General features: G+C 46.2%; 2 long non-coding RNA genes across 2 annotated transcripts in view; one reads left to right on the top strand and one right to left on the bottom strand.

The window, feature by feature from the left end:
* LOC115525547 overlaps nt 1-1710 on the bottom strand; it is a 19229-nt gene extending 17519 nt beyond the window's left edge. The window contains exon 1 of the long non-coding RNA XR_003972389.1: nt 1654-1710. This is a non-coding gene — a long non-coding RNA (uncharacterized LOC115525547). The remainder of the gene's footprint in view (nt 1-1653) is intronic.
* Nucleotides 1650-14778, top strand: LOC115525548. The gene is made up of 3 exons (XR_004908371.1): nt 1650-1717; nt 5033-5034; nt 14767-14778. It is a non-coding gene; the product is annotated as an uncharacterized LOC115525548 (long non-coding RNA).

The raw sequence follows: 14778 nt of genomic DNA, 5'->3' as shown, positions 1-14778 counted from the left end.
CTTAGCCCAGGTCATGATCTCGTGGTTTGTGAGTTTGAGCCCTACGTTGGGCTCTGTGGTGACAGCTCAGAGCCGGGAGCCTACTTAGGATTCTGTGTCTCCCTCTCTTTCTCTGCCCCTCCCCTGCTTGTGCTTGGTCTCTCTCTCTCTCAAAAATAAATAAGCATTAAAAAAAAATGATCAACACTAGACTTAGGAGAAGTTACAGTCACGTGCATGATAGAGTCCTAGAGAGGGAATTAGAAGTTCTGGGCTTGAATTCTCTCTCTCTCTCTCTTTTTTCCCCCAGCTTCCAGTACCTTCCCCCTCCACCCACCCTGCTCCAAATCGAGATACAACAAACTCTAGCAGGACAGTCTTCAATACTATTTAACTTTCACACTTGGAGTTCTTTGGACTATTTCAAAATTTGTTAATGTGAGAACGCACATCCCAATAAGTGGGAAACTAACATTTGACATGATACCAACAGATTCACTCGATATTGATGTAGCTACAATTTTATATGCAACATGTGGACTTTAGTGTCGCAGGATTGGGCCTTCTTATAACAAGCTTATTGATAAACAATGATAATCTTTGCTTATCTGCCCTAACCTATGAAGGCTTGTCACCGACAGACCCTCACCCATACCTTTTCACCATGTCCTTAAAAAACAGATGATTCGGGGCACCTGACTGACTCGATCCGTTGAGCATCTGACTTTAACTCAGGTCATGATCTCCCGGTTTGTTGAGTTCCAATCCCACTGTTCCAATCCCACCTCTCTCTGTCCCCCACCCCACTCATGCAGTCTCTTGCAAAAATAAATAAACCTTAAGAAAAAAGAGGTTTAAGAAAACCCAGATGATTCTTCCTTTCAAACAATGTATTAAAAACCCACAAATTCCTACCCGAAAGAAAATGTTAATCCAGAATTATCAAATTTTGAAATTTCAGCAGATGAACAGCAGAAATAGACTGTGGGCAACTCTTACCTAGGTCTTTTACTTAAGTAGTACTGTGGGGATTTATAGTGTTGACCAAAAGAAGATCGTTTACTCATTCAACTTTGCTTTAATGGGTCTCAGAATTCTGCGGCAGATTTTTGGTGAAGTTGTTTCCATTAAAAAGTACGGATTTTTAAAAGCTAATAAATTAAAACTGCCACACACACACACACACACACACACACACGCCCCAAACGGTCTACAAAACATTTCTCTTACCTTCTCAAGGTTTTATGACCCACTATCATTAATCATTTCTTTATTATTAAACTTAAGCGACCAGTTCTGAGACATTCTTCCACTGCCGATTATGACCGGGGTGGCAGGTATCAGGGATAGTATCCATTTAGCCTTCTGAGCTTTCAGACCCGGTGACCCCTCCAGCTCCAGCCGCCTTCCAGTCCACTGCTTTGCCGACACCCATAGCCACCATCTGTGTCACATTACGAACAGCAAAACGACCCAGAGGACAGTCAGAGGAGCTCTCAACACACGTGGGCTGCCCAGGAACCATATCAACGACGGCAGCACCACCAGATTTCAAGAACTTGGGGCCCTCTTCCAGCTTCTCCCCAGAATGACAATTAATCTTCTCTTTCAGCTCCATGAACCCGCGAGCAACATGAGCTTCTGTGAAAATCAGGCTAGGGGCGTAGCCAGCACTGATTTGGCCTGGAAGGTTCAGGATAATCACCTGAGCTGTGAAGCCAGCTGCTTCCACCGGTGGGTCATTTTCACTGTCATCAGCTGCAGCACAACCAATGTCTCTGACAGACGTATGCTTGACGTGAAAGCCCGCTTTGTCCCCAGGAAGATCTTCGTTCAAAGAGCATTTCAACAAAATTTACTTTAGTTGTCATGTTGACTAGAACAGAGGGGGCCATTAGGCTGGGTTCGGGAATACGGGTCTCTACAGGGACGGTGCCAATACCATGAATTTCGTAGACGTCCTGGAGGGGCAGATGCAAAGGCTCGCCAGGTGGACAAGTTGGTGGCAGGATGCAATCTAGAGCTCCGCGGAGGGTGGCTTCGCTGGCATTGCCGTCTTTAGGGTGACTCTCCATCGCTGAACCAAAGCGCGTTTGCGCTGGGCCCCAGCAGGCTGTTGCCATTCCAAACAGAAATCGACACAAATGCTTCTGCGTTCGGCTGGTAGCCAGTTTTCTTAATGCAGGTGCTGGCTTGCTTAATGACTTCCTCCTACCTCTCCTGGCTGCAGGGTGGTGCAGTGGAATCCACTTTGTTACCAGCAACAATTAGTTGTTTCACACTGAGTCTCGTGAGCCAGAGGGCATGCTCACGGGTCGGCCCATTCTTGGAGACGCCAGCCTCAAGTTCGGCAACGCCAGCAGCAACAGTCAGGAAGTGCAGTCAGTGGGAGATGTGCCTGTAATCGTGTTTCTGATTAAAGTCTGTGTCCCAGGGCATCAGTGACGGTCACATACTACTTGCTGGTCTGGAATTTTACAGGGATATATCAATGGTGGTGCCCTGTTCACGTCCGGCTTTCTTTTATCCAGATGTTGGCATACTTGAGGGAGCCCTTTCCCACCTCAGGAGGCTCCTTCTCAAGCTTTTCTGTGGATCTTCTGTCGCGATCCCACCACATTTGTAGATCAGGTGATGGTGGACCCACCCCAATCCACATGTCCAGTGACAATGATATTAATAGGAACCTTTTCCTTTCCCATTTTAGCTTAGATTGAGGGGTAATTTCCATGATATCTGAGTTCTGGTGGCAAATCTATTGTGAAAAAGTGGGTTTGAATTCTGTGGCATAAAATAATCATGTAAATTTGGGAAGACACATTAACTACTCTGAGCTGCAGTTTTCTCATCTGTCCAGAGACGGAAGAAACTAATTATTGGTTCTGTCACGTGTAAAATGGATCAGATGGTAAATGAGATGCTCTAGGAAGGAGCACAGAATTTGGAAACAGATACCCACATAAGATGTACCTGTGTTGGGACACCTGAGCTGCTCGGTCGGTTAAGCGTCTGACTCTTGGTTTCGGCTCAGGTCATGATCTCATGGTTTGTGGCTTTGAACTCCACACCGGGCTCTGTGCCGACAGTGTGGAGACTGCTTGGGATTCTGTCTCCCTCTCTCTCTGCCCCTCCTGTGTGCACTCTCTCTCTCTCAAAATAAATAAATGAACTTAAAAAAAAAAATAAAATAGGGGCTCCTGGGCGGCTCAGTCAGTTGAGCATCCCACTTCGGCTCAGGTCATGATCTCACTGTCCATGAGTTCGAGCCCCGTGTCAGGCTCTGTGCTGACAGCTCAGAGCCTGGAGCCTGTTTCACATTCTGTGTCCCCCTCTCTCTCTGCCCCTCCCCCACTCATGCTCTGTCTTTCTCTGTCAAAAATATATAAACATTTTTTTAAAAAGTTTAAATAAATAAATAAATAAAATATAAATTACTTAAAAAAATACACCTCTGTTTGAACCTTGCTTCTGCCAGTCACTGTCTGTATAATATTCAGTTAGCTACTTAAATTCCTAAGCCTTAGTTTCTTCATCTAAGAACAGTCCTAACAATACCTATGCCTCAGAGGGGCTTTGAGAGGATTAAATATTTCAGTCTAGGTAGAGATGCTTGAGAAATATTTGACCTGTCACTCTCGGATTTAAATCATATTTCTTCGCTTAATTTCCCTCTCCGTGATCCTGCAAGAAAGAAATTTCTGGTTCTGCTTTATAGGGCAGTCCAATGCCACACCAACTGACCTCTGTTTTGCAGAACAATAGATAACATGAAGTAACATTCATTCAACTTTGCATTTTACCACTTATATGGAATTTAATAGCAATAGTCAAATCCATATACTCCTCTGGTTACTGACTGTAATGTGCTACGTATTAACTAAGAAAGCTCTGTTTAGGGAATGGTATCCAGAGAGGTGATACAGTTTGCCTACAGATTGTTTCATTATACAGTTTCTATATCTGATACAGAGATAATGCTTTCTCGACACCAATTCTAAATTCCGGGGCACTTTATTTTAATAATTCTGGAGAATGCAGTAGTAGTGGAACGCTTGCTCACAATTTTTTTTTTTTACCTTGGAGTAACTGGGGGCCACAGCAGTCAGCTCCTTCACTCCTCACTCCACTAAGCCAGGGGGCAGGTCCACTTAGATTTATAGGAAAAGGCAATCCACAAAGAAAGAAGGTATGAAGTCCTCACTTCTCCTATGAAAATGGGAAGTCCTAGTCTTTGCCTGGATCATCCTCCAACATTAAAAAAATTCTTTTAATGCTTATTTATTTTTGAGAGAGAGAGAGAGAGAGAGAGAGAGAGCAGGGGAGGGGCAGAGAGAGAGAGGGAGACACAGAATCCAAAGCAAGCTCCCGGCTCTGAGCTGTCAGCACAGAGCCTGATGCGGTGCTCGAACCCATGAACTGTGAGATCATGACTTGAGCTGAAGTCAGACACTCAACCAGCTGAGCCACCCAGGTGCCCCAGGTTCCACCATCTCTCATTAAATAGCCAGCCATCATCAGGATGCCTTGAGCAGGATTTCATCTCCTTAAGTACTGTTTCCACTGTCCCACTGAGGAACATCAAGAGTGAAAGGACAGGTCTATCTGCCCCCTTTCTGTGCATATTTCTTGGGTCCCTGGGCCTTGTGATTCAGTGTAGTTTGACGAGAACCCCAAAGCCATATCAATTCAACTTCCTGCACACGTATTCAGTCTGTGGAATCTGTATCTCTCGGTTGACCCCCTTCGTGTGGATCTGGGAATCATTAGCTCATATGGTTGTTAAAGTTTTCACTGTGGCTGGGAATCTTGGAGGGGCATGAGAGGACAGCCGAGGCTACAAGAAAAGTAGCACTAATATTTAAAGGAAGAGGAAAGGGGCTCATGGAGAGCGCTGAGAGACAAAGGTCAGAGAAGCCGGAGAAGAACCAGAAGGGGGTGGTGGCACCTTGGCCGAGGAGGGAAAGAAGCTCCTGTGTCTCAGGAGGGCTCAGGGTGGGGGGTGGGGCTGAAACACAGGCTCTGGGTGTGATGCTGACCAGCACTGACGGTCCAGGAGTCCTCAGCTGTAGGAGGATGACACGTTCACCTCGGGGTGGAGGAGGGAGAGGCGGAGATGGGCTGAATGGTCTAGGGAGGAGAGTGTGCAGAGATGGTCATGTGAGAGAATAATGAGGAGAGGAAAGAAGCTACTGAAGAAGCAGATTCACATGGTGATGACATTTCAGACGAAGTGATACTCTGATAGGAAGTGGGCAGCCAAAAGCTTGGCTGACACAACTGAGACTCAAAAGTAGCACAGTTGGAACATCAGGTCAAGTCTTGCAGAGCGAACCCTGTAACCGGGATGCACGTGCACGTACACGTCTCCAAGGGACTGGCCAAGTGCTGGGTGGCACAGAGACCGTAGGACTAGTTCCTACGGAATGGAGACCTTACTCCACCCTCTCCTTCTCTCTTTCCCCTAAAGTGGCAGCAAACCTTTAATTAACATTTTCTTTTCTTTTCTTTCCTTTTTAACATTTATTTATTTTTGAGAGACAGAGCGTGAGTGGGGGAGGGGCAGAGAGAGAGGGAGGCACAGAATCCGAAGCAGGACCCAGGCTCCAAGCTGTCAGCACAGAGCCCGACATGGGGCTTGAACCCACAAAACCCTAGACCATGACCTGAGCTGAAGTCAGACGCCCAACCAACTGAGCCACCCAGGTGCCCCTCTTTTTTTTTTTTTTTTTCAAGAACGGATTTTGAAAGAGCGGGAAACTGACCCAACATTTTTCCACCTGGACGTATGAACCACATAAAGCTCAACTGGCAGTGGTACGCGTGAAAAAACACCTTTCAGATTCTGTAGCAGACGGTGGGTTCACTGATACAATATTGTCAACAAGACATGTAACATTTCAACCTTTTATTATATGTGGTTATCGGCGTTTTATATGAACAGGAGACACAGGCGTCTTAGTTCACAGACTCAGTTGATCCAGAAATATAACATTTCTTGTAACTCAACTCTATGTTCAATCCTCCTACTGTCAGGCTAAGAAGAACCATCTCAGGGGGTGCCTGGGTGACTCAGTTGAGCGCCCGACTTCGGCCGGGGTCGTGATCTCACAGTTTGTGAGTTTGAGTCCCATATCGGGCTCTGTGCTGTCAGCGCGGAGCCTGCCTCGGATACTCTCTCCCCTCCTCTCTCGGCTCCTCCCCCACGGGTTTTCTCTCTCTCTCGATATAAATAAATAAACTTAAAAAAAAAAAAAAGAATAACAATCTCAGGTAGTTTTGGGTTTCTCCCTCTTTCCGTGGGGTTGAGGCAAAGGCCCCAGAGGGATGTACATGTGCTTTGGCCGGTCACCAAGAGGGGGCGCTTCAGAGCCTGAGTCACCTGCTGGAGCCGAGTCACCCACTGGAGCCGAGTCACCCTGAGACTGCGGTTGCCCTTGTCGTGGCCCTTCAGGATGCGGGCCTCGCGCAGATGTCCTGCTTCATCACTTAAGGGCGGGGAAACTTTAAGAGGTGATGGACCCCTGGGCCGAGTCTGGGAGAAGCCGTTTGCTCTCTGGGGGTCTTGCTACCTCCCGGGGGGCACTGCCTAGAAAGAAGGGAAACTTGGCTCCTGGACCCACCATCCCCTCTGACCCCGGCTTCTCCCACACGTTTCGTCTACACGCCAGGTCCAAAACTCTAAGCTCCCCCCTTCAAGACGCAGAGGCAAAAAGCGCTCTTGGGCCGTTTCTACTTTCTGGCCAGCTGGATCCCTTCTCTGAGGTGATGAGCTCAGGGTCACCCATATGCTCGGAAAAGAGGAAATGCCAGGAGAAGTGTGTCAGAGTGAGGATATCACTGCACCCACATTAAATTCTCTACTCATGCAGCAGCAAAATTAAAAAACAAAAACCAAAAAGCTAGATAGGGTCTTAGGTATTTGCATGGAAGTGTCCTTCCCATTCTAAGATTGTATGATTCTGCTGATGTTAGGCGAGGCCCTTTGGTCTGTGTGGCCAGAAAGGACACAGAAGCCACGGGCAGGGGTGGAGGCAGACAGCAGCAGGGGTCAGATGCCGAGGGACGAGGGCTCGAGATCTGAGAGTGCCTGGCAAGGTTCTTAAGAAATAATAGTGACCCAAACCGAAAACTTTTATCTGATGCCTCCGTGTGGAACTCCGCCTCCTCTCTGGAAACCTCTGGCTGTGACATGGAGGTGGTCTAACCCATCTGCCTGGCGAGGCCCAACTATTCTTTCATTCTGGTTTTCTCCTCCGACTGCGGCTCGACAGGATGTCTCGATCCGCGGCTCCCTCATTCTCTGGCTCTGGGGTCAGGACTGTGATGCATCATGGCAGCCTCCGAAATGTGACAGAACCCCGCTATCAGTGAACGTTCGTTGATGGGGTTTGTTCCGAGCCCCGTGCAAGGTTTCACCTACCATACACCTCCGGGGGCTCGCATCACCCAGCACAGCGTGTCCCCAACGCCGTCCGTGCCACTGCTCCACGAGTTTGGAGAAGGAGAAAAGCGTGAGGTAGAACTCAACTGCTGAGTCAGAAAGGCATGTGCTTGTGACACTTGCTTTGCAGCTGCCTTTTGGAGTCCCACTTAAAAATAGCTCAAGCTCGATCTGCACGAGTTCTGACCTGAGTGGATATGTCCGAGTTCAAGAAAGATGACTTATTCTTAGAGCGTTACAAGCAATAAAACAAAGTCTCAGCTCCAACAACATCCACAATTAAGGCTAATAATATCCGTCTCCTGGACATGTGCTTTGAAGGTTAAATGTGACTGCATAGATGCGACTATGCAGAGGAAAGAATACAGAGTACCATTCAGATATTTACTGGTATTGTTCATTGTTATCATATATTCAAGGGGTATAGCAGGTGCTTTTGTACTTTAGTCCGACTAGCAAATCCACGCGGAGGTTCTTCCCTCCAAACTGATCACCTTAGTATTGAAATCGGATTCTGGAATACCAAGACATCTGTTTTTAAATTGCTAGTTAAGACGAATGTCCTGCCTTTTAGGTTACATTTTAGAAACGGATTCGATCAGAGAAATATTTTGATGTTGTAAATACCTACACGTCAGCCTATCTAACTGGAAATTAATCACAATATTTAGGCATCGTCACCAGAAATTTCTCATATTCATAAAACAAGGCAATGGTTATTTACTTCCTGGTATTATGATATGTTTCGGGAGCACTCAGTGTGACTTACATGAAAGGAATAAATGCTGGTTCCATGGAACTCCACTGTCGGAATAACGAATGCTTTAAAAATACGTTGATTCAGAGCCTGCCCAAATCTCTCCCTCGGGCTGTGGAAAGTGTGCCCCAGTGCATCTCAGAAGGAGAGAAACTTCCTTTGCCCACTTCCTGTACATTCTCTGGAGCTGGGCTTCTAGCCAGTGTGAGCAGAAAATGACTAAAGTGTGAGGAGGTTAACAGCGACATGGTGTTCTCAGCATCTCTCAGAGGCACTTAGGAAACTGGTTGCAGGGAACTGGGGAGCAGCGAGAGGACTCCCCAGAGAGTCCAGTTCAGCTTATTATTCCACATGATTACATATTCAAATTGGCTTGAATTCCCCGGGCACCACCGTGGGGATGTCAGGCGAGGAGGAAAGGCAGCAGGCCAGGTAGGGTACAGCAGTGGAGGAAGCTGGTCGGGCATTAAAAATGTGCTACAGATATTTCCCTATGGGGAAAAAGCCCCACAACCACAAACACTTAAGGAAGAGCTATGTTTCGAAAAAATGAGGTTGAATTTCCAAGTGACACATGATAATCTCTTTCACTACATTAAGAATTCTGTCTTACATTAGCAAGGACTTCTTTTTCTTGAATCCTTTGTAAATGGCTTTTCAAGAGCCTCCTACGACAGCCAGATAAGTTAACACAGACCTACCCTGCTGTCTCGACTAAAAAAGCCCAGGAATAAGGAGCAAATGTCTGTGACATTTTGGTTGAGTGGGGTTGGTGTTGGGGGAACTATTGAGTGTAAGTAGCTACAAGCAATAACCTTTGTCTCCACTAATGCGTTTTGAGAAGATTCAGGGTTGTGTCGGACAGTGTGGGCAGAGGCAGGGGAGTTCGGAAAACAGAGGTGATTGTTTACTAGCCTTGTATGTTTGTGACCTTTCAATGGCAAAATATAAAAAGAACTTTGCAAAATCATGTTGCAATGACAGAAGTAGAATAAACAGAATAGGAACATAAAAATAAGAGAGAATACGATCTGTTGAAAACACACTGTAGGGGTAAAAATCTTTAATCAAGTTGGCTATTTCGCTCAGGAATAGATCCTCCCCAGACATGGGGGGATTGGCCACAGGAGGGGGAATGGAATTAGGAGGAGGTGGGGTTAAATTGGGATAAAACGGAGCGGAGACTTAGAGGTGAGGGATTTGGACTCGGCACAGCATATGGACAACAGACCATAGGTGATGTGCTGTACGATATGTACCAGGAGGACCGAGTATGAGGGTGAGGGCCATGAGTTGTGACCATAGAGAATTTCAGGCAAGCAACCTTCAATAACGACGGATGGAAATGGATATGTCAGCTGATAATTCACAGAACAGCATCTACACTTTAGGAAATTCACTTAAAAAAATCTTCACCTCCTCAGGGCGCCTGGGCGGCTCAGTCAGTTGAGCGTCCAACTCTTGATTTCGGCTCAGGTCATGATCTCACAGTTCGTGAGTTCCAGCCCCAGGTCGGGCTCTGCACTGCCGGTGTGGAGCCTGCTTGGGATTCTCGCTCTCTCTGCCTCTCCCCCACTTGCCCACCCGCGTGCACTTGCTGTCTCCCTCTCTCTTGCTCGCTCGCTCAAAAACAAATAAAAATTTAAAGATTTCCACCTCCTCTTCAATAAAAGGTATAAGAATTAGAATATCTGTGAGATATTGCTTCTTTTTTCTTTTTTTTTTTTTTAATGTTTATTTTTGAGAGACAGAGGCAGAGAGACCGAGAACGAGCAGGGAAGGGCAGAGAGAGAGGGAGATACAGAATCTGAAGCAGGCTCCAGGCTCCACGCGGTCAGCACAGAGCCTGACGTGGGCTCAAACGCATGAACCGCGAGATCACGACCTGAGCCGAAGCTGGACGCCCGACTGAGCCACCCAGGCGCCCCTGTAAGATACTATTTTTTACCTGTTAAAATCGTGAAAGGTTTAAAAGGTTGCAGTTCTTTGATGGTGCCCCGAAACTCACACGCTGTTACTAGCCACCTAAACTGGTGTAAGTCTTTTGGAGAACCGCTTTACGTTTCATGTCAAGAGCTTTGAATTTTTCTTCAGCTTCTAAGACTACAACAAAAAATAGTAAAAACAATCATTTGCTGAGTGTCAATTGTCTGACAGATAATATGCCTGGCACTCCATGCATCTTATGTCTTTTAATCCCTACAACAACCTTAGGAGGTAGCTACTATTATCCAGTTGAACCCTATAAGAAAAAAATGAAAGTATGGACAACATTTACATACCAATATGTTACTACAGGATTGTTAAGAGAAGCAAAGACTAGAAACCCTTCTTCCTCCTTCCCACTGCAAAATAAAACTCTGAGGATAAACCTAAACGTCTCAGAATCCAGGGATTACTTAACCCTGGATTACTTAATCCAGTTTTACTTAAGTGAAACTACTCAGTGGAATTGATATATTTACCCTAGTGTTCTTTTTTTTGTTTTTAATTTTTTTTTCAACGTTTATTTATTTTTTTTGGGACAGAGAGAGACAGAGCATGAACGGGGGAGGGGCAGAGAGAGAGGGAGACACAGAATCGGAAACAGGCTCCAGGCTCCGAGCCATCAGCCCAGAGCCTGACGCGGGGCTCGAACTCACAGACCTCGAGATCGTGACCTGGCTGAAGTCGGACGCTTAACCGACTGCGCCACCCAGGCGCCCCTACCCTAGTGTTCTTAAAGAACACATAATGGCATGGAAAGATACATGCCTGAGTCTGCTATCGCTCAATAAAGCTGTGTAACACAAACGGGCCCTAATTCTGGGTGGCAGGCAACAATTAGCATTTACTTCTCAGGCACGCATCTGCAGGAAAGCTGGGGTGTGGCTCTGCTTTTGGCTTCAAAACCTGGCTTTGGTTTCAGGCTCAGGTATGAGGCACTGTGTTCGTGTTGGAGCCCAGGCTGAGGGGCACCTGCTACCAGGGGGGAGGCTCTTCTCATGGCCGACTCCTGCAGTGAAAGAGAGCAAGAGGGCAAGAGTAGATACACAGTATATTTTAGGCGTCTGCTTGCTTCAAGGCAGCTAGCTTCTCATTCGCCAAAGCAAGTCACAGGGCCAAGCCTAAAGTCCAGGGGTGGGGAGGTACCCTTTGCCTGCCGTGAGGATGTGGCAACAATGTGTATACATAATTCTATTATAGGGCAATGAAGAATCGGCACCAATCTCTCGATCTACCACAGTCTGGCATCCATCACTGTTATTCACATCCCTTCCACATATTATACTCACCCCCCAGCCCCACAGCCCCCAAATCTCGTTCCATGACGGCATCAGGCTAGAAAGATCGCATTGCTATATCTATGGCAACTCCAGATGTGATGGCTCTCGGTCTGTAGACCTTTGACTGAAAGGACAACTTATCTGTCTTCTCCCATGTGCAACATACCAAAGTGGTACGGAACGAGATGACCACAGTGAACGTCCCCGTTCTAGTAGGGGAGAGTGAGAAGCCGAGAGCAGTCATGAGTTTACAGTAATTGTGAAATCCTGGTAGGCAAATGTTGCTGGGTTCCCTATCTTGGGGGCACGGAATGTTCTTGGATTGGACCCCATTACCACTCCCTGGGAACAGCTCTCCAGACCCCTTGGACTTTTCCCTAGGCTCTTGTTTCCACAATTTGAGAGGTCCTTCTTTGCCAAAATTCCCTCCCTGGCCACATCTGAGGACAGCATTGGAGAATATGCCCCATTTGGTGGCTGGGCAGCCTTCTCAGTCTGCTTCCTGCCTAAAGGAAGTGGGGTCTCAAGAGGAGGAATCCAGAGGTATTTCCATATCTCAAAGAGTCACAATTCCTTTTCATTCAAGCTGAGAGAATGTTTCTCTCTATACAGTTTCATTTTTCGCCCCTGTAAATCCTAGGACTTCTGGGCTATGTTTGTTCACTCTCAGTTCTATGAGCAAACCTGCCATGTTTCCCCTGCACCCATGTCTTGTATCTTACAGCACCTTTTCAAATTAGCAACGAGCCATTTATCCTGTCAACACTGCCTTGAAACTTCCTCATCATTCCAGCTTCATCGCATCCATTTTCTGTTCTTTCGTTTACTGCAAGTAGTGGTTAAAGAAAATGTTTCATGACTGTATGACACGGGTCAACATTTTCCTAGGCCCCTACAACGATTTTCTTCTCGCCTTCTCCCCAGTCCCAAAGCTGATGGCGCACCGTTTGGGATTTATTATGGCGGCACCCCGTGTCTAGTACTAATCTCTGTCTTACTTGGCCATTGCCACAATAATGCCAGTAACAAACAGCCAGAAAAATCTCAGAGGCATGTCGCAATAAACATCAGCTCCTCTCTCATGGGGATTGGCTGGGGCTGGGCGCCAGCTGCCTGAGCTCTTGGCCTTGAGCGGGGTTCACGTCCGCTCCGCTTGTGGTCATCCCGCAGCTGTGGCTGTAGGAGCTCTTCTCCTTACCGACAACGAACAAGCCCAAGCACATCAGCACATTCTAAGCCTCTGCTTGCATCATGATGTATTACTAACCGTGTGCTTGTATTCTGTGTTTTTGATACTTTGGGTCTTGCTGACCGTGGAGCAACTGCTTCTCCAGAATTAGTTAATTCCTAGAGATAGCAAACAAGAGCCCTCGGTGCACCTTTCTCAGGCAAACCAGTCCAAAGGCCTTTACCCCAACCATCTCCATTATCATCCTCTTAGGCCAATATTCCCTTGCCCCAGTCTCCCCAGGGCCAGGGACCAGACAACTAAGGGACAGCCCCCATACCACAGAGCCCACTGAAATTATTCAAACTCACCAATCCTGCTCATTCCTTCCCACAGAAACCACAACAGAACTCTGGTCCACATTTCCTCCTCACGCCTTATACCTCCTGACCGAGCCTGGTGCTTCCCTGTGTACCCAGTGGTGTGGCATGCCTCCTTCTCTTGACAACTGTGAGGACAACAAACATTCTTTCCAATGACTGTTATTTCCTCAGCTGTGGGCCTTGCCATACATAAATAATAAAACCTGTATTTTAAGGTCACCTGGCCAAGCTCAAAGTCAAGGTGCAGGTAAGTACTCTTTGCCTCTCAGCTTGGCAAGAACGGATACATTATCTCTATCAGAAGGGAGTGAAGGATTGGACATTTTTCACCAGAATGGCAACAGTGTGGATGCATCGTTCCACTAGAGGGGAGTGAAGAATTGTGACCAATAATTAAATCTGCCATGCTACGTATGTATATATGTGTATATATATATATATATATATACACACACATACATACATATATATACATATATATACACATATGTATACATATATATATACACATATATATACATATGTATACATATATATATATATATATATACACACACATATATATATATGTATATAACCTCAGACAAAAAATTGACACATGCAACATGATTTCAGATATGTAAAACGGAAACTATACAGAGAAATAAGCCTTGAAAGAAAACGATTCAGGGGCCCCTGGGTGATTTAGTCAGTTAAACGTCCAGCTTCGGCTCAGGTCATGATCTCACCTTTCGTGAGTTTTGTGCTGACAGCTCAGAGCCTGGAATGGAGCCTGCCTTCGGATTCTGTGTCTCCCTCTCTCTCTGACCCTCCCGGCTTGCACTCTGTGTCTGTCTCTCTCAAAAATAAATAAGTGTTAAAAAAATTAAAAAGAAAAGAAAAGAAAAAGGAAAAGAAAAAAGATTCAAATGTTAATAGGGTGTATCTTTGGGTGCTAGGGCCAAAGATGATTAAAATTATTCTTTCTTCCTCTGTTTTACCAATGGTCTCTCATGAGAATATGTTCACTTTGAAATTAAGAACCAGAAGCTTCTAATGGAGTCTTCTAAGTATTACACTAAAATTGCTTGAATATCTTCTGTTTAAGATCATGAACAGCAGGGGCCAAGAGGTTTTGTCACTGATTCTACCTGTGAGAACACAAAGATCCCAGAGCAGGGAATCCAGCAGGGTCTGACACGGGTCTTCGTCTTTTTCTTCGCTATTTAAAGTGCAGTGCACGGATCACCAGCAGTGGAATTGGCCTGGGCACTTGTTAGAAATACATACTTCCTGGGGCGCATGGGTGGCTCAGTCCCTTGAACCTCCGACTTCAGCTCAGGTCATGATCTCACAGTTTGTGAGTTCAAGCCCCGCTCCGGGCTCTGTCCTGTTAGCACAGACCCCACTTCAGATCTCCCGTCCCCCTTTCTTTCTGCCCGCCCCCACATGCTCTCTCTCAAAGATAAAGAAACATTAAAAAAAAACATACTTCCAGTCTTCACCCCAGACCTACCGAATCAGATTTATAGTTCAAGGGCATTCTCCCAGGTCGTTTGCATGTCCATTAAACTTTGAGATGCACTAATCTATTTCACGCTGCTTATTATAACATCGTTTAAAGGAAACACATTGTCACTTCAATATTCAAAATGGTTGATGGGAATTATTACCATAAAATGAAAAACACACAGGTAGTGGGATAAATAGGCCAACAAACGGGCTGGCCCAGTGACCAACTACCAATCATTTTCACACAATAAAAATGAATTAGGGGCGCCTGGCTGGCTCAGTCGGTAGAGCAC

Source organism: Lynx canadensis, chromosome D1 (genome assembly GCF_007474595.2).
Source record: "Lynx canadensis isolate LIC74 chromosome D1, mLynCan4.pri.v2, whole genome shotgun sequence".
Classification (NCBI taxonomy): Eukaryota; Metazoa; Chordata; class Mammalia; order Carnivora; family Felidae; genus Lynx; species Lynx canadensis.
The sequence above is the reverse complement of the archived record's forward strand: the minus strand, read 5'-3'. Positions and strand labels throughout refer to the sequence as shown.